The 24,866-nt window shown below is 44.6% G+C and overlaps 1 protein-coding gene across 1 annotated transcript in view; it reads right to left on the minus strand.

The window, feature by feature from the left end:
• Positions 1–197, minus strand: part of ARAP2 (ArfGAP with RhoGAP domain, ankyrin repeat and PH domain 2) — a 198,232-nt gene extending 198,035 nt beyond the window's left edge. The window contains exon 1 of the mRNA XM_075260332.1: positions 47–197. The gene's annotated coding sequence lies outside the window, so the exon portion shown is untranslated. The remainder of the gene's footprint in view (positions 1–46) is intronic.
• Between the last annotated feature and the right edge of the window lie 24,669 nt (positions 198–24,866).

The raw sequence follows: 24,866 nt of genomic DNA on the forward strand, positions 1-24,866 counted from the left end.
AATTTTGATATTTTCTTGCTTTTCATGTTTCCCTCTCTCCTCTTACCTGGTGAAGTGAACCTGACTTTCATTGTATATTTCCAAGTCTCTTATCAATATCCCCATCGTCTCGAGCAGATGTCTGTGTGGTAATGTTCCAGGCATTATGTACAGTACGAGACGTCTGTTTCTGCCTTTTAATTTTTCCTGCTTCCTTTTTAGACTTTGTCCGCGCATAATACTCACAGAGGCAGGGCACAGGTTTACCTTATTTTCTTTTCACCTAAGCAAGTAGATAAGTCACACCCAGTTCTGCAAACTCACAACCTGAGTCAATGGAAAGGAATGTTTTTTTTCAGTATGAGCTGCAATCTATCTCTTGTTACACTATGTCGAAAGAGCTGTCATTGTAGGTACTCAGAAGGAATAGCCTGGGGCCAGAAAATACCTGCCGAGATCCTTCCCATTATGGAAGACTGCATGTAGCACATATGACTAGCATTAGCATGTTTTTTTGTGCTTATTGCATGAGCTACAATGTATCATTCTTAGCATTATGCAATACGCACATATGACATGGCAAGACATAATATGACATTTCTAATTAGATTACTGCATAATATTCCAACCCAATGTCCAACCCAAGATCAGGGATCTTATCACTTTTTGGGGATGATAATGCACAATATCATGTTCCTGGTTATAGGGAGGAGAAAAATGTTCAAGGGTTTTCTCCAATTCAGCCTTTCCAATTTTTTGCACTGAATTGGTGCCATTTTAGGGCACATTTTATTGCATTTTTTAGCAATATGTTAATTTTATTGAACCTGTCATCAAGGGGTTGTCCAGGGGGGGAGTTGAAAAAAAAAATACTCACCTGTCTCTGTTGCCCCGGTACTTCCCAGTGCAGTCTGGTCCTGCCCAGTCCTTTGTTGTGTTCCAGCAGAAGTCCCCAAGGCACGAGACTGCTATGGCCGATTAGCAGCCTCAGCGAAATACACTGGACATCACTACCAGTGATGTCCCGGGTCCCTTCCTGAGGCCACTGATTGGTCTCAGCACTCATGTGACCACTGAGGGCAATCAGCAGCTTTGGTGGAAGGAATTTTGATGACACTGTAGATGCAAGGCCACAATAAAACTAATAACAGGAGATTGGCTGATAACTGCGAGCAGTAGAGACAATCTGGGAATCTGAATTTGTCACCAGAAAGAGAGATGTACCAATAATAGCTGCAGAAACCAGAACACAGAAACCACTAAAACGTACGCAGTGGCATGGAGACAAGAAAAGTCATACAGCAGGGTCAAAACCAGGAGAGAAAATAATAGACAAAATCAGGAGAAGAGAGCAGAATCTGTGAAGCAAGCCAAGGATCGCAGATCCAACCAGGAGCATCAAAGCAAAAACAGGAAGCAAAAAGGGAATCCAGGAAGAAAGCCAGAGGTCAGTAGTCCAATAGGTACACACACTAATGGGAGAGCCAAACTAGTAATAGCAAACTAAAATAGTCGGCCCTTATCTCAGGAGGGCGGGGTCTTATATAGCCCATCTCAGCTGCTGACTGGACCAAGCCAGGAAGTCTCTGAAACAGCAAAAACTTCCTAGGTGGCCATGATAATGTTAAAGGTGCAGCAGCCGGATAGAGAATCCTGTCACTGAGCGGTAGGACTGGATCCCGCTGGGAACACACTAGAGCACCAGGGACTATTTTTATTTTTTATTCTATTTTTTTTTAAACCTCCCCTGGCCTATTTATAAAATATTTTTTTTTTCCCCAGACAATCTCTTTAAGGTGCACTGATACCAGTATATATTTGACCTAAACGACCCAAAACAAGCAGCTAAAAACATCCAAGAATAGCTCACAGCAAGCAAAGCATTGGACTATTCTGAAGTGGCCTTCTATGAGACCTGATCTAAGTCCTATTTACATCTATGGAAGAAGGTGAAACATTGTCTGGAAAAAGTACTCCTCAAACCTGAGACAGCGGCTTGCTTACAAGGAGTGGTCCAAAATACGTATGGACAGGTGCAGAAGTCTCATAGAGTTGTAGAAATCTTTGAATAGCAGAGATTGCCTCAAAAGATCTGGGCAGTTTCATTATTTTTTTTTATTATTATTATTATTATTATTGTTATGCTGAAACACAATTCAAAAATGCAATGTCTGGTATTCATTTGTCGATTTTCAGTCATTTTTAATATATTAATACTTTTGTCAATTTTAAGATATTTCAATGACCATTTCTGGGCTCTTTTCTTTAATGGAAGGGTATTAACAATTTTGTCCACATGTGTGAATATAAATTGCTGCCGTCAATGGTGTGCCTGCTCTGGCATTTCGGCAGCTCTCAAGCTGGCCTGCTGCTGAACTTGTTCCTCACACCATGCCTGTGATTGTTTTGGCATCTCAGCAGCTCACTGGGAAGCCATATAATGAGCGTGTTGTTGGTGTTGATGATCCGCATGCTCCGGTGTTTCAGCAGCTCTCAAGTTGGCCTGCCACTGAACTTGTTTCTTGCGCTGTGCCCGTAATTATTTCAGCATCTTAGCAGCTTGCTATGTGGGAAGGGGGGTTGAGATAATAGACCTGGGGTTATCAGAATCTCAGATAAGCTGCTGCAAGAGCAGTTTAATATAGTATGTGGAAATAAGTTCATAACAGTTGTGAAGCCATGTCATTTACCGGGATAAAAAGTAGCCCATGTGTTAATCGAGGTTACAAACTACTGTATGTGCCAAATTTCATTCAAATCAATTCAGTTTTTGCGTGATTGAGTAACAAACATCCAAACACACAAACACACAAACTTTCACATTTATATTATTAGTAGGATATACACATACATATATATACAGTATATATATATATATATATATATATATATATATATACATTTATTTATTTATATATCTATTGTGGTAAAGTGTACGGTAAGGTGGTGGACAGAGTGTATATCTCGCCTGGTTTCCTCAGCCAGACGAGATAAAGGAAAGCCAGAGCAATCATGTTCTAGCAGAGCGTAGTCTGCTAGAGCTCTTGTTCCATATTATGGGCTGGCTTTTCTGGACTGGAGGGCGGGTTGGTAGTGGGAGCCTTCCAGTCCACACCCTTACTCCACCACGGGTTTTGCCCTGAGTCCAGGGCAGTCACAGGTGAGGCTTCCTTAGGGCTATTTACTGGGGAAGGAATCTCAGTTATGGGTCTGATACACACACGGAGTGTGTGAGGAAAACACTCCTGAGACCAACAGGTATAGTGTTGACTTTGACCTGCTTATGTGGGGACTCAACTGGCTCTAGATCAGAGAGGTAACCTGTTGTATAGGTAGAGCCGGGCAAGGCTTAGGTTTTTGTTGTTTTGTTACTTTGCTGGCACAGTGTTTTATGACGATATCCCAAATAAAACACTCTGGACTTGTTTATCATACTACCTGTCTGCATGGTGTCATTGCCATTCCCAACCGTGTGAGCTGAACCCCCTACAATATATATATATATATATATATATATATATATATATATATATATATATATATATATATATATAGTGAGGGTGTGAACCTAGAGGGCGCTGTAGAGTGATCCAAAGCAGGGTTAAAAAGGACTCCGACCACACCCATACCAGAGAGAGAAAGTGTCTCAACTCCAGAGAGAGTGCACACAGCAGGAGAGTGCTGCTGGTGACCTGCAGGAGCAGGTGGACTGGACCAGTTAGAGACAGACAGGCGGTCTGTCCCAAAAGGACTGGATTCCATAAAGGACTTTGTTAAGCTCAGTGTGAGCCGGAGTGGTGAGAAGAAACCTCAGCAATGTATCTTGCCCCAATAGAGTAGACAAGGTTCAAGAAGTGAGGTATGGCCTTGTATGTGGGCTAGGATTGTTTATTATTTTTGTTCCTGTTATATGCTGAATAAAAGCCACTTATTTTGGATTGAATTATCTGATCTGCTGTTTACTTGGCACCCATTGGCACCCAGCGCCACCAACACCTCTGTTATGTCCAGGAAAACCACTTACCTTTGATGCTAAAATACCCCCAATTGTCTCTCTCTCTCTCTCTCTCTATATATATATATATATCTATATATATATACAGTATACATATTGTAAGCCAATGGTTGGTCAGGTAATGGAAGGGGTGTACATCTCACCCAGACTATTAAGGTATGTGAGATGAGAAAACTCCAGAAGGAATGTTTGTTCTCAGCAGAAAACTTTCGTCTGCTGAGCATTTTGGTAAATACTCAGTATTGGGCTGGATTTTTAGGAATGGCAGGTAGGTTGGAAGTGGGACCTGTCATTCCACCCCCCTCCAGTCCACAATTTGGGGATGTTCCGGCAGCGACCCAGCTGCAGAGAGTCTCCTCGTTAAGGAGGTTTAAGGTTTATATAGGATACAGTGAGTGAAACTTCTTTGAGACAACTACCAAAACATGCATTTAAAAGTGTTTTTCTGGGGGTGGTCTTCTCAAAGAAGATGGTGAATGAGGTGTTCTTCTAGAATTGTTTCACAATGTATAGAAATCATTTTTGAGAGCCCAGTTTTATATTTTGAGAATATTTTACTTATTTACCATGTCCCAGAGTACCTAACCACGCAATTCTCTAATCACTAATATAAAATATTACAACACTTATGTATTGCAGTGTATTAGATCTGTGACTGTTAAATGCATTGTCTGGACTGGTCAAAGCATCTAAGTGGTTAGAAATATGGCGATTCCCTCTTTCACCAACTCAACCCCCCTTCCTCCACATGGAAGAAACTGAGATTGCTATAAGAGGTTCTGCTTTTAAATAGGCATTAGATCCGTTGAACAGCCCACAGCTTCCATGGTAATCTCTCATTACGCTACCTCTTGGTACCTTCAGTTTCTCCGCTGTGGGGGAAGGGGGGTTGATTTGGTGAAAGAGGGAATCTCCATCTTTCTAACCACTTAGATGCTATGGTCTGTACTGATCACTGAAACTAAGGGATTAATCTGCTGTTATTGATGTTCTTGGTGAGAGACAGATGCCGGCTATGACTAGGTTCACATCTGTGCACATTAGATCCATTGGCGGACCCAAAAGATGGAGACCCTGACTGCTAAAACACCATTTACCATCATCAGTTTTCCACTGTTTTTATACTGAAACCGGCAAAGAGAATAGTCATCCGTGCGGTTGCCAATGGAGACTCTGGCACCTAACTTACAGTATATAGCACAACTGGGAACCAGCAGTGATGGCATCAGCATAGCATTCGACAATATTACAATGCAAGGTGGGTTTGGGTTAAAAGAATTTGGACCTGAAATACTGTAACTATAGCAGGAATTTTGGGATTGGGTGGTATACTCAGCCCATTGGTTGTTTTCTAAGCCTCTGAGGCATGTGGTGCTGCAAGAGACAGATAGTGAGGCACATGGTGCTGCAGGAGACAGATAGTGAGGCACGTGGTGCTGCAGGAGACAGATAGTGAGGCATGTGGTGCTGCAGGAGACAGATAGTGAGGCATGTGGTGTCTCACCATATAACCTCAATTATTCTTATTTATGGCAACTTATGCTACAACTTACTGGCTGGTCTCAGAAGTATATTAGGAGATGTCAGCGTTATGTTATGTGATTAGGGTTTATTCACATGTCGTGGTTATGAGAAGAAACTAAGGGGAAAAAAAATCAGTTAACCAATCTTCCTGAACAACATTTTCCAGGAATGGGTCCTGAAGCTGTGTGGTGCACAGAGGGCAGATAAATTATAAGTTGCTCCATAACCTATTCATCTCTTATCTGGGCCAAATAAAACAAAAAACAAAGACATTAAAAGGGGGCACAGCTATGGCAAGGACTAGAGTAGGGTGCTAATACTATATAGATATAAGTACCCGCCTTCCCTACCTGGAACAAAAGAAGTCAATACTACAAGGGATTATATAGGAGATGTAAATGCTATAAGCCTATCTGACACAACACTCCATTATGTGTTTAGGCATAGAGGTTGCTGGAATAAGGAACAGGTCGCTAATTATTAAACCACAAAGTGCAGAGTAAAATACCAGACAAGATAGGACAAAGAAAGGGAATATTCTAACAGCGACCAAGAAAACCAAACGCAACATAACAACTGCTTAACGTTTAGTTTTTGCTATCCTAGCTGTATTGTATACACAGGCAAATATGGATAGCAAATTAGTAACCTTATACTTCTTTGGCATCCCAAACTTTATTTGCAAAGCTTGCATCAAACAGTCATGAAAATCATTTGGAATTTAAAAAAAAAAGACAAGTCATAGCGACAGATCTGAAGCTTTGATAGGTGGGAATAAAAGTGTTGAGACCCCCACTGCTAGCGGAAACAAATGTGTAGCACACAGCGTGACACCGAGCCCATTTGCTTTTCATCTGCTTTCCTCGGCTCTAATTATGATACACTTAAGAAAAACCTAGATGCTTTTCTAATCACAAATAAGACAAGATATAAGATTGAGGTTAATCGAAGGGAAATAATGACTGCTAGAAAGGAATTTTAGATTTCAGAAGTATAGCTGCAAATGCTTGGGAGAATTTTTGTTAGTTCTTCTAGATCAAGAAGCTTAGTGTACAAACAGGTCAGTGTTCTTGGTCTGGGTTTGGGGGGCCTTCAGGAGCTACCACAATTTAGGATCTGTTCTGTCTTAGTATGAACCCATTTAGCATATATGATATGACTGATAAAAAATTTTTTTAGAATTATTGACTTAAATTCATAAATTAGTATAAAAAATGGCAAATTTTTATTTATCTGGCAATTGTATATTTGCCACTTTAAAAATAACAAAAGCCGTTTTCTACATTTTCTGAACCCTGGACAAATAGATAATCCTTTAATAGTCCACCATGGGGAAATATAGTGTTACAGCAGCTGTAAAGCTCCAGGTTAGAGGCATTACAGTGACAGTAGGTACAGATAAAAGATAAAGGTAAAAAATTGTCACAACTTCAAGATCTTTCAGTTCTCTGTATGGAGTGATCTACGCTTAGCTCGGTGTTGGTTGTACAGCCTAACCGTAGTGGGGAGGAAAAACGTCTGATAACGCTCCTTCTCACACTTGGGGTGAAGCAGTCGGTCACTGACAGTACTGCCCAGTGCTATCACGGTCTCATGCATGGGATGGGAATTGTTCTCCATCATGAAGCTCACCATGGACAGTGTCCTTCTGTCACCCACCACCTGTACTGGGTCCAGGGGCTCCCTTGGGCAGATCTGACCCTTCTAACCAGTCTGTCAAGTCTATTGCTATCCCTGGCTACTCCCACACCAGGCCACTTTGAAGAAGATGGCTGATACCACTACAGAGTTGAAAAAGGCCCTAAGAAGTGCCCCCTGGACTCCAAAGGCCCTCAGCCACCTGAGCAAGTAGAGTCTGCTATTATGTAATTTGTAGAGATGAGCAAACATTATTCGAAACTGCCGTTTCGAATAGCACGCTCTGATAGAAATGAATGGAAGCGGCTGGCACGCAGACTTTGCCGGCACTCAGCCGCTTAACCCCCCTCGTGCCGGCTACGTCTATTCATTTCTATGGGAGCGTGCTATTCAAAACGGTTGTTACGAATAGTGTTCGCCCATCTCTAGTAATATGTACACTCCGACTAAAATCTACAGTTATCAGTACGTGTTGGGATATGTCAAGCTTATGAAGAAATAGTGTGATGGCTACACTTGAGTTATAAGACATAAATGCAAATACCTTTTTTCCAGTAAATCTATAGTCACTCACAGGTATTCGGAGAAACAGCTGCAAATAATTCCAGTACATGTGGAGACTTGTAAAAAAAAGATTCATTGATGGCAAAGAAAAGAAACCAAAATACAAGATCAGAAGGGACGGGAAACAAGCAGCTTGTGAATTAAAGGTTAATGATCAGATACTTCCTAAACAAACAGATAAAAGGCCTGTGTCATGTTTGGGGGATAAAGATAATGATAAGCAGATGGCTTGGAGTGTTTTGCAGAAGGAGAATCATATCAACATCTCCCAGTGGAGTCAATATGTAATTATAAAATAATGAACGTTACTTCATAGAGACTCCAGTTTTGGGATTTTCTACTTAAATATGTTAAATAACAGCCACAAGTCATTTTCTAAATTGCTGTTTTATGAATATATGTAAAGTAGTAGCAAATAATGATTTTACAGAAATTTCTCTAAAGGGCATGTGCACCTTCAAATATCTTCTGACGTGTCACTAAGATCCTCGCCAACCATTGGAACAAAGGGTTATGACTCTTGAGCTTCCGCTTAGACCTTGACATGTCAATGACAGGATGGAAGATATTTAAACTGCAATTGATGTTTTTTATGACTCTTCAGGTTGAGCTATTATGTGTGTGTACATGAGGAATATCACGATTTTTGATCATTATTAGAGATGAGCGAGTAGTGTTCGATCGAGTAGGTGTTCGATCGAATACTACGGTATTCGAAATACTCGTACTCGATCGAACACTACTAGCTGTTCAAAGTTTAAGGTTTGATACAGAACCAGCGTTGATTGGCAGAATGCTATACATTCTGCCAATCAACACTGGTTCTTCTCTTACCTTTAGGAGTCTTCTCCGTGCAGCGTCCCCGCGGCGTCTTCCAGCTGGAATTCACTCTGCCTAGGCATCCATCCGGCTTTGCCTAGGCCCCGATGCCTAGGCAGAGTGAATTCCAGCCGGAAGACGCTGCGGGGGCGTTGCGCCGGGAGAAGACTTCAAGGAGAATCCAGCCCGACCGTCACTCGTGGACTTGGTAAGTATAATTTTATCAAATTTTGCGTACCCCTGAAACGAGCATTTCCCCCCATAGACTATAATGGGGTTCGAAATCCATTCGAACAGTCCAACAGTGTGCGGCTGTTTGAATCGGATTTCGAACCTCGGACATTTTAGTGTTCGCTCATCTCTAATCATTATATGAATTTATTCTCCAGTTTCCTTCTCTGTATGTTTAGTGTCCCAGTAGGACATTGCTAGAGATGGGCACACTTCATAAGATTCATTTAGATGAATAGTCATGAGGTTCACTTCCCCAGTTCATTTCAGGATGAACTTGTCTGGATGGAACTGGAAGTGTTGTTATTGTACAATGGGGTCTCCTAAGACTCCAGAATATAATAAGTGAAGGCAGAGGGGAAATGAGGAAAAATATCAAACCCTTATACTTACCATGCCTTACCTTTCCTGGGCACCTTTGAGATTTCTTGAGGTCCCTCTGCATCCTCTTCAGGCCTCTTCTGGCCTACAGCTGACATCACCTGCCTTGGCGTCACCACTGAGGCCTCAGCGTTGACTCTGCATAGTATGATGTCAGCCAGAGGTTGGAAGAGCTTTCAAGATGATAAAGAGAGACTGCTAGATGCTCAGTAAAGGTAAGATGAGTATAAGTGTTTATTTTCCCTCACCTTCCCTGGGCCTCCACCTATTCTAGGAGACCCCAGAATACACTGTCTACCAATAAGTATTTGGACACCTGTGGTAGAATAGAAAAGCAACATTTATTCATATTCAATAGTTGGTAGAACCCAGCAGATGCTTCCTTATGGATGGTATTGATCGACACAATACTCCCAGATGCCTGTTGAAACTCCCAGTGTATGTGAGCCATCAGTTGGGTGCAGTTCTTCCAAACTTCTCTGGCCAGCACTCGTCGGTCTCTATCTCTCAGTTTCAGGGGTCTGCTGACTCGGGGCACATTCCGACAATCACCATTCACCTTCCACTTCATAATCATATAGGCCACTGTCGATTTTGGGTAATTCAGTTCGCTTGCTATGTCCCTTAAGGATCAACCCCAAACCTTTGGCATTGGCAACTTTTTAAATTTCAGATTGAATCCAGTTTTAAACAAATCAGTTCACTCATCCCTACACAAAATGGATGACATCACAAAAAAGTCACTACCTAGAGAAGCGTTCATCATTGAGTGACCTGCTTATGAGCAAAGAATAAAGTAGGATACTAATGCTTATTGTGAGAGCCGCTGTCACAGTCAGCAGGCTAACTTTTAAAAAATAAACAAACAATAGCCTGCAGAGCCCAACTGGGCTCTGAACCGCAGGGCACCTTGGTGTGAACGAGGCCCGACAGTAAACTTCACTGCCAGTTTACAGCAGCAACTGAGTGCTCCCTGATACCTTACAGGGAAGCTGCCACTGCAGCACAGAGCAGCCACACATGAATACAGAGTCTAGCAGTTGCTTCACTGCTAGACTAACAGAAACTATGACCATGTGGTACTAGTAGCTTTAATGAGCCACACCCACTACAGCTACCTGCTGTTGCAGCACAGCCAGGAAGCTGACTAACTGAGATATGAGTTCCCCCAGGAATACATAATTCCTACTCAACTAAATAGAAGGCAGAAACTGCCCAAAATACATCTGTACACTTGCTACAGGGTCATTAGGAACCCTACCTGACTAAGGCAACTTGCTGCCAAAACTAATGTTGCACTGACGTGCACAAATCAGTAATGAGGCTAGAGCACCGGGCTGCCAAACTCGCTATTACGTTCGTGTCTATGCCCAGACCAAGAATCTGGACTGCAGACTGCACCGCTAAAGGAAACAGGGGAAGGAGACTATCCCTGACATTACGGTCTCTAGCTAGGCCCTGCCTGCGGGTGGTGGTCAGCTGTTCCCAAGCTAGCCTTTGCCCTGACAACTCCTGGCTCTCTAACACGAAGGCCTAGCCGACAGATAGGGCAAGAGCTACAAGAGAGTTAGGGACTGGGGACACTAAGGTGGTCACCCCTGCAGAAACCAAGGTGCAGCTGCAGACAAAACAAACAGGATGTGCTGGACAACAGACACGCAGTACAACACAATACGCAACAAGAGAATGAGGAGAGGGACAGTGGAGAGGTGAGGAAAGGGTTAACACAGGACTGGGGCAAAACAAACTGGAACCCAAACCTCACAAATAACCAGATTAGTGCCAGGCAAACAGAACTGAAGGACAGGGTAGAGTAGAAGTGTTGAGGGACAAACCAGACTCACACAAGGCAACACTCACACCACTTCCTAGTCAGTTGCAAACCTATCAAACAATATTCCTCCCTGAGCCAAGAGTTCTAGGTGGTAACCACGAAAACCGGCAACTGGTGAAGCCAGCCCTCCTCCTAATAAAGGCCCCAGGATAATCCCATAGGATAATGGAAATGACCAACACCTGAGGTTCGATCCATAGAACCTCAGGTACACTCAAAAGGCTGATCGTAAATGCCCGAGCAGATGGCCTAATGGCAAGGAAACCACCATAAGACCCCAGACCACCAGCTCAAAACCCAACAGAAAAACACAAAATTTTATTAAACAAAACAAGGTCTTGACACTCGCCTCCTTAAATGGAGGAAAGGCAGGCCTTAACAGCAAGCTCAGGGGCCCAAGCCAGGTGCTCAAAGGCTGACACCACTGTCAGTCAGAAGATAATTATAATGTATATCTCACTGCTTTTTGGGAGGTACACACCGTGACAACCTGGATGAAGCGTATATAACCTGAGAATTAGAATGTATATCCCACTGCTTTTTTGGGGGTACACACCATGACAACCTGGATGAAGCGTATATAGTGTATATGGGCTGAGAACTCACTGTTGAACTCTGGATTAAGCGTATATAGGGTATATGGACATACAATTTCAGTGTATCCCACTTAGCTTAATCCCCACCGCGGAAAGCTGGGTTGCACAGATACAGCCTGGCTTAATTGCTGTGAATCCCACTTTAGCGTTTGTGGGCAGACACTGTGCCAAGCTTGTTTTAGCTTCTCCCTTTAGTGTAGCTCTTATAAGAGCTGTTGTGGTTCTTCTTCTTCTTTGCTATTCTTGCCTAGCAGAATCTAAAACCTAACTAGCCCTCAGCAGATGTCTGTCTCTAACTAAGTGCAAGCACAGAATGAATCAGAGCTGATGCCGCCTGTTCGTTTGAATCTGAGGTTACTTGTCCTCGGCAGCCAATGACTTTTTCCTAGTTTTTTCAATGCCTCATGTCATAGTTCCTGTCCCACCTCCCCTGCACTGTTATTGGTGCAGAAAAAGTGCCAGGGAAGGTGGGAGGGGAATCGAACTGTAATGGAATCGTATGGAATCGAACAGTGCTCACCTCTAGTCAAGACCCTTCAGACACCTCCAGCACCCGTCAGAAGTGTGCAATTTCTTGCCAAATAGCCACTCAGGAGTCCTGTAACATCTAGTGAGCAATTTTTAACTGTTCTCTTGAAGCCTTATGCTTGGTGAGAAGCCGTGTGCGGTGCTCAGGAGTGTCTACATCATCTGCAGAAAGAGATATTTATAGCTCCTTTTCCCATGCGAAGATAAATGTTGGTTTAAAATGTTCAGGCGGATGAACAAAGTGGTGCAGAAAGTGGGAGATTCTACGTAACATCATCGTTTTGGAGGCCAATAGTTTTTCAAACTGCGTCAGTTGAAGGCAGAAAGAGAATCGTTTCTGAAGCTCAGAGAAAAGCCACAATAGATGTTGTTTGTGCAGGAAAGTCAATGATACCCCAGTAAGCAACTGACAAATATTTGACACTGGTAACAAGCCAAAAGGGGTGATAATGTCACATAAAGAGAGTGCACGAAATTTGTCCCACAAGTCTCTGTGTGCAGAAGTATCCACTCCCAGCAGATGAGGAATAAAATTAAGTGGAAGTAGTGGTGAGGGTTGTGGAAGCAATGACTCTAAAAGGTCAGCCTAACGGCTAGATGTATCTGGGAGGATGGGACATGAGTGAGAGATTTCCAAAACAGTCTGGGAAACCATAGAGCTGCAGAGAGTGGAGAGTCCACACCTTTCTGTAGCAATGCTGCTGGCAGCCGGGAAATGAGAGGGGCAGCAAGGTCTGACCACCAGTGCAAGAGAATCGCTGAATGATACTTCCGTATATCTGGCAATCCAATACCTCCTTGTTTATTCCTCTTTGTCAGCTGTGATTAGGAGATACGAGGGGGTTTACCCCTCCAAATGAATCTCATGATGAGGCTCCTTAGAGATCTGAAGAAGGAATCTGGTAGTGCTATTGGCAACATTGCCGGTCTGTACAGGATTTTTTGGAATACGTAAATCGGACTGTGGATTATTAACACTGAGCATCACACATGAGTTAAATGGATGTTTCTTACATGACCTATTTTTTCCATAAGAATGGAAGAATATAGGTTGGTGTTGACTTTTCTATAGTTGTTCATATTTCAATGTTTCCCACCCAAGAAACTGCTATTTGCACTAGCTTATGTATTGTGCATTGTGCCTGAATGGAGTCTGTCACCAGAACCCAGCATTACAACCCAAACCTGAAGATGCAAGCAGTAGAGTCACCAGACTTCAACAGTGGTTTCCATTTATGTCTATATTCAAATAATATTGCCTTTTTTGTCAATATACAATGAGGAGTAACTATGGTCTTGTCATTGCTCCAGAAAGGTAGGTCCATTCCCTCATTGCTCCAAAGAACATATTTGCATATTGAAAAACATGGTACTTTCACAGGTGGATCTGATTCACAAGGTGGAAATTGAATTTGATTTAGGCAACCATAACCTATCTATCTGGGTTCATATGCTGAGTTCTACTGACATATTCCCTTAAAGATTTGAGGAACAGCGTAAGAAAGATCAGCAATTCTCCACCCGGGATGAGGTAGTTGGTCTGACAAGGCGAGTTAGAGAGGGTGATTGGTTGAAATTTGGGCCTCAAAGTCCTTGTCTAAGCCCCCAAGGTTCAAGTTAGATTTCTTAATTTGGGTAGCTTTGAGGGCTAATTTTGATGTTCTGTACCCTGAATTTGGGCATTACAGGACAGGATTTGACAATTTGCACCCCACAGTGGGAATTTAAAAGTTAAAGATGCTTCAAAACGAAACCATCCTGAAACTCAGCTAAACCCATGAATAAAAATATTTAGTGCATATATTCCTTAAAAGGATCCTATCATTGGATACCCTTTTTTCTGACTAACAGGTAGGAATAATAGAGATGAGCGAACACTAAAATGTTCGAGGTTCGAAATTCGAATTGAACAGCCGCTCAATGTTCGTGTGTTCGAATGGGTTTCGAACCCCATTATAGTCTATGGGAAACAGATACTCGTTAAGGGGGAAACCCAAATCCGTGTCTGGAGGGTCACCAAGTCCACTATGACACCCCAGGAAATGATGCCAACACCTCTGGAATGACACTGGGACAGCAGGGGAAGCATGTCTGGGGGCATCTAACACACCAAAGACCCTCTATTACCCCAACATCACAGCCTAACAACTACACACTTTACACACTCAATACCACCTCTCTGACAGTAGGAAAACACCTTGAAACATGTGTATTTGGCACTTGCAGTGAGGAGAGCTTGTCACCAGCAGTGAATTTGGCCCTTGTAGTAAGTTGAGGTTGGCACCAACATTTGTTTTGAAAATCAGGGTGGATTGAGCCTCTAACCAGCAGAGTTTGGGCAAATTCATGGTGGAGGGAGCCTCTAAACACCCCAGTTTGGGCAAATTCATGGTGGAGGGAGCCTCTAAAAACCCCAGTTTGGACCAATTCATGGTGGAGGGAGCCTCTAACCAGCCCAGTGTGGGCAAATTCATGGTGGAGGGAGCCTCTAAAAAACCCAGTTTGGACCAATTCATGGTGGAGGGAGCCTCTAACCAGCCCAGTTTCGGCAAATTCATGGTGGAGGGAGCCTCTAAAAAACCCAGTTTGGACCAATTCATGGTGGAGGGAGCCTCTAACCAGCCCAGTTTGGGCAAATTCATGGTGGAGGGAGCCTCTAAAAAACCCAGTTTGGACCAATTCATGGTGGAGGGAGCCTCTAACCAGCCCAGTTTGGGCAAATTCATGGTGGAGGGAGCCTCTAAACAGCCCAGTTTGGACCAATTCATGGTGGAGGGAGCCTCTAACCAGCCCAGTTTGGGCAAATTCATGGTGGAGGGAGCCTCTAAGCAGCCCAGTTTGGACCAATTCATGCTGGAGGGAGCCTCTAAAAAACCCAGTTTGGACCAATTCATGGTGGAGGGAGCCTCTAAACAGCCCAGTTTGGGCAAATTCATGGTGGAGGGAGCCTCTAACCAGCCCAGTTTGGACCAATTAATGGTGGAGGGAGCCTCTAAACAGCCAAGTTTTGGGAAATTCATGGTGGAGGGAGCCTCTAACCAGCCCAGTTTGGACCAATTCATGGTGGAGGGAGCCTCTAACCAGCCCAGTTTGGGCAAATTCATGGTGGAGGGAGCCTCTAAAAAACCCAGTTTGGACCAATTCATGGTGGAGGGAGCCTCTAACCAGCCCAGTTTGGACCAATTAATGGTGGAGGGAGCCTCTAAACAGCCAAGTTTGGACCAATTCATGGTGGAGGGAGCCTCTAAAAACCCCAGTTTGGACCAATTCATGGTGGAGGGAGCCTCTAACCAGCCCAGTTTGGGCAAATTCATGGTGGAGGGAGCCTCTAAACAGCCCAGTTTGGGCAAATTCATGGTGGAGGGAGCCTCTAACCAGCCCAGTTTGGACCAATTCATGGTGGAGGGAGCCGCTAAACAGCCCAGTTTGGACCAATTCATGGTGGAGGGAGCCTCTAAAAACCCCAGTTTGGACCAATTCATGGTGGAGGGAGCCTCTAAAAAACCCAGTTTGGACCAATTCATGGTGGAGGGAGCCTCTAACCAGCCCAGTTTGGACCAATTCATGGTGGAGGGAGCCTCTAAAAACCCCAGTTTGGACCAATTCATGGTGGAGGGAGCCTCTAAAAACCCCAGTTTGGACCAATTCATGGTGGAGGGAGCCTCTAAAAACCCCAGTTTGGACCAATTCATGGTGGAGGGAGCCTCTAACCAGCCCAGTTTGGGCAAATTCATGGTGGAGGGAGCCTCTAAACAGCCCAGTTTGGGCAAATTCATGGTGGAGGGAGCCTCTAAACAGCCCAGTTTGGGCAAATTCATGGTGGAGGGAGCCTCTAAAAACCCCAGTTTGGACCAATTCATGGTGGAGGGAGCCTCTAAAAACCCCAGTTTGGACCAATTCATGGTGGAGGGAGCCTCTAAAAAACCCAGTTTGGACCAATTCATGGTGGAGGGAGCCTCTAAACAGCCCAGTTTGGGCAAATTCATGGTGGAGGGAGCCTCTAAAAACCCCAGTTTGGACCAATTCATGGTGGAGGGAGCCTCTAAAACCCCCAGTTTGGACCAATTCATGGTGGAGGGAGCCTCTAAAAACCCCAGTTTGGACCAATTCATGGTGGAGGGAGCCTCTAAAAAACCCAGTTTGGACCAATTCATGGTGGAGGGAGCCTCTAACCAGCCCAGTTTGGACCAATTCATGGTGGAGGGAGCCTCTAAAAACCCCAGTTTGGACCAATTCATGGTGGAGGGAGCCTCTAAACAGCCCAGTTTGGACCAATTCATGGTGGAGGGAGCCTCTAAAAACCCCAATTTGGACCAATTCATGGTGCAGGGAGCCTCTAACCAGCCCAGTTTGGACCAATTCATGGTGGAGGGAGCCTCTAACCAGCCCAGTTTGGGCAAATTCATGGTGGAGGGAGCCTCTAAAAACCCCAATTTGGACCAATTCATGGTGGAGGGAGCCTCTAAACAGCCCAGTTTTGGCAAATTCATGGTGGAGGGAGCCTCTAAAAACCCCAGTTTGGACCAATTCATGGTGGAGGGAGCCTCTAACCAGCCCAGTTTGGGCAAATTCATGGTGGAGGGAGCCTCTAACCAGCAGAGTTGTGGGAAAGCAGGGTGGAGGGAGCCTCTAACCAGCAGAGTTGGTGGAAATCAGGGTGGAGGGAGCCTCTAACCAGCAGAGTTGGGGGAAATCATGTTGGAGGGAACCTAGTATTAGCAGAATTGTGCAACGCTTATGGTGGATGAGTATGAGGATGCGGAGGAATTGGAGAGGTTGAGTACAGACATGGAGTTTCATGTTGGGGTGCTTTACACAGGTGGGCACAAAAATGAAGGCTCTATCCAGTGGTGGTTCATTTTTATCAAAGTGAGCCGGTCGGCACTCTCAGCTGACAGACGGGTGCGCTTGTCAGTGATGATGCCACCGGCTGCACTGAACACCCTCTCAGATAGGACGCTGGCGGCAGGACAGGACAGCACCTCCAAGGCATATAGGGCAAGTTCAAGCCACAGGTCCAACTTCGACACCCAATACGTGTAGGGCGCAGAGGGGTCGGAGAGGACAGGGCTGTGGTCGGAAAGGTATTCCCGCAACATGCGCCTATACTTCTCACGCCTGGTGACACTAGGACCCTCCGTGGCGGCACTTTGGCGAGGGGGTGCCATCAAGGTGTCCCAGACCTTAGACAGTGTGCCCCTCGTTTGTGTGGACCGGTGAGAACTTGGTTGCCTACTGGAGGAACTGCCCTCCCTGCCGCCAACGTCACATGCTGGAAACATCTCCATCATATTCTGCACCAATTGCCTGTGGCAAGCATTGATGCGATTGGCCCTCCCCTCTACCGGAATAAAAGACGAGATGTTGTTTTTATACTGGGGGTCAAGGATAGCAAAGATCCAGTACTGGTTGTCCTCCATGATTTTGACAATACGCTTGTCGGTTGTAAAGCACCCCAACATGAACTCAGCCATGTCTGCCACAGTGTTAGTTGGCATGACTCCTCTGGCCCCACCGGAAAGTTCAATCTCCATTTCCTCCTCATCCTCCATGTCTACCCATCCGCGCTGCAACAATGGGACGATTCGAAGTTGCCCGGAAGCCTCCTGTATCACCATCACATCATCGGACAACTCTTCTTCCTCCTCCTCCTCCTCCTCCTCCTCCTCCTCCATTAAACGCAGTGAAGCGGACAGATGTGTGGACCTACTCTCCAGCTGTGACGGATCGGATGCTATCCCTAACTCCTCTGTGTGATCTGAGTTATCCCTGATGTCAATCAGGGATTCTCTCAGAACACACAAGAGCGGGATTGTAAGGCTCACCATCGCATCCTCAGAGCTCACCCTCCTTGTGGACTCCTCAAAGACCCGTAGGATGTCACAAAGGTCTCTCATCCATGGCCACTCATGGATGTGAAACTGAGGCAGCTGACTTTGTGGCACCCTAGGGTTTTGTAGCTGGTATTCCATCAAAGGTCTCTGCTGCTCAACCACTCTATTCAACATCTGAAACGTTGAGTTCCAGCGTGTGGGGACGTCGCACAAAAGCCGGTGTTGTGGCACATGCAGGCGTTGCTGGAGAGATTTTAAGCTAGCAGCGGCTACTGTCGACTTGCGAAAGTGGGCGCACATGCGCCGCACTTTCACCAGTAGCTCTGGAACATTGGGGTAGCTCTTTAGGAAACGTTGCACCACTAGGTTGAAGACGTGGGCCAGGCATGGAACATGTTGGAGTCCGGCAAGCTCCAGAGCTGCTACCAGGTTCCGGCCGTTATCACAAACGACCATGCCTGGGCCCAGGTGCAGCGGCTCAAACCATATTGCCGTCTCATCGAGGAGGGCATCCCTCACCTCGGAGGCAGTGTGCTGTCTGTCCCCCAAGCTGATCAGCTTCAGCACAGCCTGCTGACGTCTACCAACGCCAGTGCTGCAACGTTTCCAACTCGTAGCTGGGGTCAATCTAACAGCGGAGGAGGAGGCGGTGGCGGAGGAGGAGGCGGTGGCGGAGGAGGAGGCGGTAGAGGAGGAGGAGGAGGGGGGTGTTCTTCTCGTGTCCCTGCCAGGAATGTTAGGCGGGGAGACGAGGTACACCGGGCCAGTTTGGGAAGCAGTCCCAGCCTCAACTACATTCACCCAGTGTGCCGTCAGTGAAATGTAGCGTCCCTGTCCGCATGCACTTGTCCACGCGTCGGTGGTCAAGTGGACCTTTGTGCAAAGCGCGGAACTAAGGGCCCGCCTGATGTTGAGTGACACGTGCTGGTGCAAGGCGGGGACGGCACACCAGGAGAAGTAGTGACGGCTAGGGACGGCATAGCGAGGTGCCGCAGTTGCCATCAGGTCCAGGAAGGCGGGAGTTTCAACAAGCCGGAACGCCAACATCTCCTGGGCCAGCAGTTTAGCGATGTTGGCGTTCAAGGCTTGCGCGTGTGGGTGGTTAGCAGTGTATTTCTGCCGCCGCTCCAATGTCTGAGAGATGGTGGGTTGTTGTAAAGAAACGCCTGATGGTGCCTTTGATGGTGCAGGAGAAGGAGATAAGACAGGACCAGGGGAGGATGAGGTAGAAGTCAACAAAGTGGCGGAGGCAGATGAAATGGTGTCCTGGCTCGTCCTCTGGAGTGCATCGCCAGCACAGTCAGCAGTGGCAGTGGCAGAGGCAGAGGCAGTGGCAGAGGCAGTGGCAGTGGCGTGAACGGCAGGCGGCCTTTGTCCTGCCGTTGCTGCCTGCCACTGATTCCAGTGCTTGGATTCCAAATGACGGCGCATTGAAGTGGTGGACAGGTTGCTCTTCTCAGAGCCCCTAATCAATTTCGAGAGGCAAATTGTGCAGACAACACTATATCTGTCCTCGGCGCATTCCTTGAAAAAACTCCACACCTTCGAGAAACGTGCCCTCGAGGTGGGAGTTTTTCGGGGCTGGGTACGAACTGGAACATCTTGGGAGATTCCGGGTGTGGCCTGGCTTCGCCTAAGCTGCTGACCTCTGCCTCTGCCTCTAGCTACCCTTTTTGGTGCTGCACCTGCCTCAACATCCACACTACTTTCCCCGCTTGACATCCCCCCTGTCCAGGTCGGGTCAGTGTCCTCATCATCCACCACTTCCTCTTCCAACTCCTGTCTCATCTCCTCCTCCCGCACAATGCGCCGGTCAACTGGATGCCCTGACGGCAACTGCGTCACATCATCGTCGATGAGGGTTGGTTGCTGGTCATCCACCACCAAATCGAACGGAGATGGAGGAGACTCTAGGGTTTGAGCATCTGGACACAGATGCTCCTCTGTTAGGTTCGTGGAATCGTGACGTGGAGAGGCAGGTTGAGGGACAATGAAAGGAGCGGAGAACAGCTCTGGGGAGCAGGGACAGTTTGGGTTATTGTTCTGTAAAGCTTCGGAATTTTGGGAGGAAGGAAGACAAGACTGTTGGGTAATAGGAGGAGAGGAGGCAGAGTCTGACTGGCTGCTGGACAATGTGCTGTAAGCGTTCTCTGACAGCCATTGCAAGACCTGTTCCTGGTTCTCGGGCCTACTAAGGTTTGTACCCTGCAGTTTAGTTAATGTGGCAAGCAACCCTGGCACTGTGGAGTGGCGCAATGCTTGCTGCCCCACAGGAGTAGGCACGGGACGCCCTGTGGCTTCACTGCTACCTTGCTCCCCAGAACCATTCCCCCGACCTCGCCCACGGCCTCGTCCACGTCCCTTTCCGGGAGCCTTGCGCATTTTGAATTCCTAGTTAGAAATTGGCACTGTATACCAGTAGTAAAAATTGTGGGTGCACGTAACCCCAATATATTCTTTGAATTACCAGTCAGAAACTGGCACTATATGGCAGTAGCAAGAAATGAGGGTATTTGTATTCCCAATATATTCTTTGAATTCCCAGTCAGACAATGGCACTGTATACCAGTAGTAAAAATTGTGGGTGCACGTAACCCCAATATATTCTTTGAATTCCCAGTCAGACACTGGCACTATATGGCAGTAGCAAGAAATGAGGGTATTTGTATTCCCAATATATTCTTTGAATTCCCAGTCAGACAATGGCACTGTATACCAGTAGTAAAAATTGTGGGTGCACGTAACCCCAATATATTCTTTGAATTCCCAGTCAGACACTGGCACTATATGGCAGTAGCAAGAAATGAGGGTATTTGTATTCCCAATATATTCTTTGAATTCCCAGTCAGACAATGGCACTGTATACCAGTAGTAAAAATTGTGGGTGCACGTAACCCCAATATATTCTTTGAATTCCCAGTCAGACACTGGCACTATATGGCAGTAGCAAGAAATGAGGGTATTTGTATTCCCAATATATTCTTTGAATTCCCAGTCAGACAATGGCACTGTATACCAGTAGTAAAAATTGTGGGTGCACGTAACCCCAATATATTCTTTGAATTACCAGTCAGAAACTGGCACTATATGGCAGTAGCAAGAAATGAGGGTATTTGTATTCCCAATATATTCTTTGAATTCCCAGTCAGACAATGGCACTGTATACCAGTAGTAAAAATTGTGGGTGCACGTAACCCCAATATATTCTTTGAATTACCAGTCAGAAACTGGCACTATATGGCAGTAGCAAGAAATGAGGGTATTTGTATTCCCAATATATTCTTTGAATTCCCAGTCAGACAATGGCACTGTATACCAGTAGTAAAAATTGTGGGTGCACGTAACCCCAATATATTCTTTGAATTCCCAGTCAGACACTGGCACTATATGGCAGTAGCAAGAAATGAGGGTATTTGTATTCCCAATATATTCTTTGAATTCCCAGTCAGACAATGGCACTGTATACCAGTAGTAAAAATTGTGGGTGCACGTAACCCCAATATATTCTTTGAATTCCCAGTCAGACACTGGCACTATATGGCAGTAGCAAGAAATGAGGGTATTTGTATTCCCAATATATTCTTTGAATTCCCAGTCAGACAATGGCACTGTATACCAGTAGTAAAAATTGTGGGTGCACGTAACCCCAATATATTCTTTGAATTCCCAGTCAGACACTGGCACTATATGGCAGTAGCAAGAAATGAGGGTATTTGTATTCCCAATATATTCTTTGAATTCCCAGTCAGACAATGGCACTGTATACCAGTAGTAAAAATTGTGGGTGCACGTAACCCCAATATATTCTTTGAATTACCAGTCAGAAACTGGCACTATATGGCAGTAGCAAGAAATGAGGGTATTTGCATTCCCAATATATTCTTTGAATTCCCAGTCAGACAATGGCACTGTATACCAGTAGTAAAAATTGTGGGTGCACGTAACCCCAATATATTCTTTGAATTACCAGTCAGAAACTGGCACTATATGGCAGTAGCAAGAAATGAGGGTATTTGTATTCCCAATATATTCTTTGAATTCCCAGTCAGACAATGGCACTGTATACCAGTAGTAAAAATTGTGGGTGCACGTAACCCCAATATATTCTTTGAATTCCCAGTCAGACACTGGCACTATATGGCAGTAGCAAGAAATGAGGGTATTTGTATTCCCAATATATTCTTTGAATTCCCAGTCAGACAATGGCACTGTATACCAGTAGTAAAAATTGTGGGTGCACGTAACCCCAATATATTCTTTGAATTCCCAGTCAGACACTGGCACTATATGGCAGTAGCAAGAAATGAGGGTATTTGTATTCCCAATATATTCTTTGAATTCCCAGTCAGACAATGGCACTGTATACCAGTAGTAAAAATTGTGGGTGCACGTAACCCCAATATATTCTTTGAATTCCCAGTCAGACACTGGCACTATATGGCAGTAGCAAGAAATGAGGGTATTTGTATTCCCAATATATTCTTTGAATTCCCAGTCAGACAATGGCACTGTATACCAGTAGTAAAAATTGTGGGTGCACGTAACCCCAATATATTCTTTGAATTACCAGTCAGAAACTGGCACTATATGGCAGTAGCAAGAAATGAGGGTATTTGTATTCCCAATATATTCTTTGAATTCCCAGTCAGACAATGGCACTGTATACCAGTAGTAAAAATTGTGGGTGCACGTAACCCCAATATATTCTTTGAATTCCCAGTCAGACACTGGCACTATATGGCAGTAGCAAGAAATGAGGGTATTTGTATTCCCAATATATTCTTTGAATTCCCAGTCAGACAATGGCACTGTATACCAGTAGTAAAAATTGTGGGTGCACGTAACCCCAATATATTCTTTGAATTACCAGTCAGACACTGGCACTATATGGCAGTAGCAAGAAATGAGGGTATTTGTATTCCCAATATATTCTTTGAATTCCCAGTCAGACAATGGCACTGTATACCAGTAGTAAAAATTGTGGGTGCACGTAACCCCAATATATTCTTTGAATTCCCAGTCAGACACTGGCACTATATGGCAGTAGCAAGAAATGAGGGTATTTGTATTCCCAATATATTCTTTGAATTCCCAGTCAGACAATGGCACTGTATACCAGTAGTAAAAATTGTGGGTGCACGTAACCCCAATATATTCTTTGAATTCCCAGTCAGACACTGGCACTATATGGCAGTAGCAAGAAATGAGGGTATTTGTATTCCCAATATATTCTTTGAATTCCCAGTCAGACAATGGCACTGTATACCAGTAGTAAAAATTGTGGGTGCACGTAACCCCAATATATTCTTTGAATTACCAGTCAGAAACTGGCACTATATGGCAGTAGCAAGAAATGAGGGTATTTGCATTCCCAATATATTCTTTGAATTCCCAGTCAGACAATGGCACTGTATACCAGTAGTAAAAATTGTGGGTGTACGTAACCCCAATATATTCTTTGAATTACCAGTCAGACACTGGCACTATATGGCAGTAGCAAGAAATGAGGGTATTTGTATTCCCAATATATTCTTTGAATTCCCAGTCAGACAATGGCACTGTATACCAGTAGTAAAAATTGTGGGTGCACGTAACCCCAATATATTCTTTGAATTCCCAGTCAGACACTGGCACTATATGGCAGTAGCAAGAAATGAGGGTATTTGTATTCCCAATATATTCTTTGAATTCCCAGTCAGACAATGGCACTGTATACCAGTAGTAAAAATTGTGGGTGCACGTAACCCCAATATATTCTTTGAATTCCCAGTCAGACACTGGCACTATATGGCAGTAGCAAGAAATGAGGGTATTTGTATTCCCAATATATTCTTTGAATTCCCAGTCAGACAATGGCACTGTATACCAGTAGTAAAAATTGTGGGTGCACGTAACCCCAATATATTCTTTGAATTACCAGTCAGAAACTGGCACTATATGGCAGTAGCAAGAAATGAGGGTATTTGTATTCCCAATATATTCTTTGAATTCCCAGTCAGACAATGGCACTGTATACCAGTAGTAAAAATTGTGGGTGCACGTAACCACAATATATTCTTTGAATTACCAGTCAGAAACTGGCACTATATGGCAGTAGCAAGAAATGAGGGTATTTATAACCCCAATATATTCTTTGAATTCCCAGTCAGACAATGGCACTGTATACCAGTAGTAAAAATTGTGGGTGCACGTAACCCCAATATATTCTTTGAATTCCCAGTCAGACACTGGCACTATATGGCAGTAGCAAGAAATGAGGGTATTTGTATTCCCAATATATTCTTTGAATTCCCAGTCAGACAATGGCACTGTATACCAGTAGTAAAAATTGTGGGTGCACGTAACCCCAATATATTCTTTGAATTACCAGTCAGAAACTGGCACTATATGGCAGTAGCAAGAAATGAGGGTATTTGTATTCCCAATATATTCTTTGAATTCCCAGTCAGACAATGGCACTGTATACCAGTAGTAAAAATTGTGGGTGCACGTAACCCCAATATATTCTTTGAATTCCCAGTCAGACACTGGCACTATATGGCAGTAGCAAGAAATGAGGGTATTTGTATTCCCAATATATTCTTTGAATTCCCAGTCAGACAATGGCACTGTATACCAGTAGTAAAAATTGTGGGTGCACGTAACCCCAATATATTCTTTGAATTCCCAGTCAGACACTGGCACTATATGGCAGTAGCAAGAAATGAGGGTATTTGTATTCCCAATATATTCTTTGAATTCCCAGTCAGACAATGGCACTGTATACCAGTAGTAAAAATTGTGGGTGCACGTAACCCCAATATATTCTTTGAATTACCAGTCAGAAACTGGCACTATATGGCAGTAGCAAGAAATGAGGGTATTTGTATTCCCAATATATTCTTTGAATTCCCAGTCAGACAATGGCACTGTATACCAGTAGT

Source organism: Leptodactylus fuscus, chromosome 1 (genome assembly GCF_031893055.1).
Source record: "Leptodactylus fuscus isolate aLepFus1 chromosome 1, aLepFus1.hap2, whole genome shotgun sequence".
NCBI classification, from domain to species: domain Eukaryota; kingdom Metazoa; phylum Chordata; class Amphibia; order Anura; family Leptodactylidae; genus Leptodactylus; species Leptodactylus fuscus.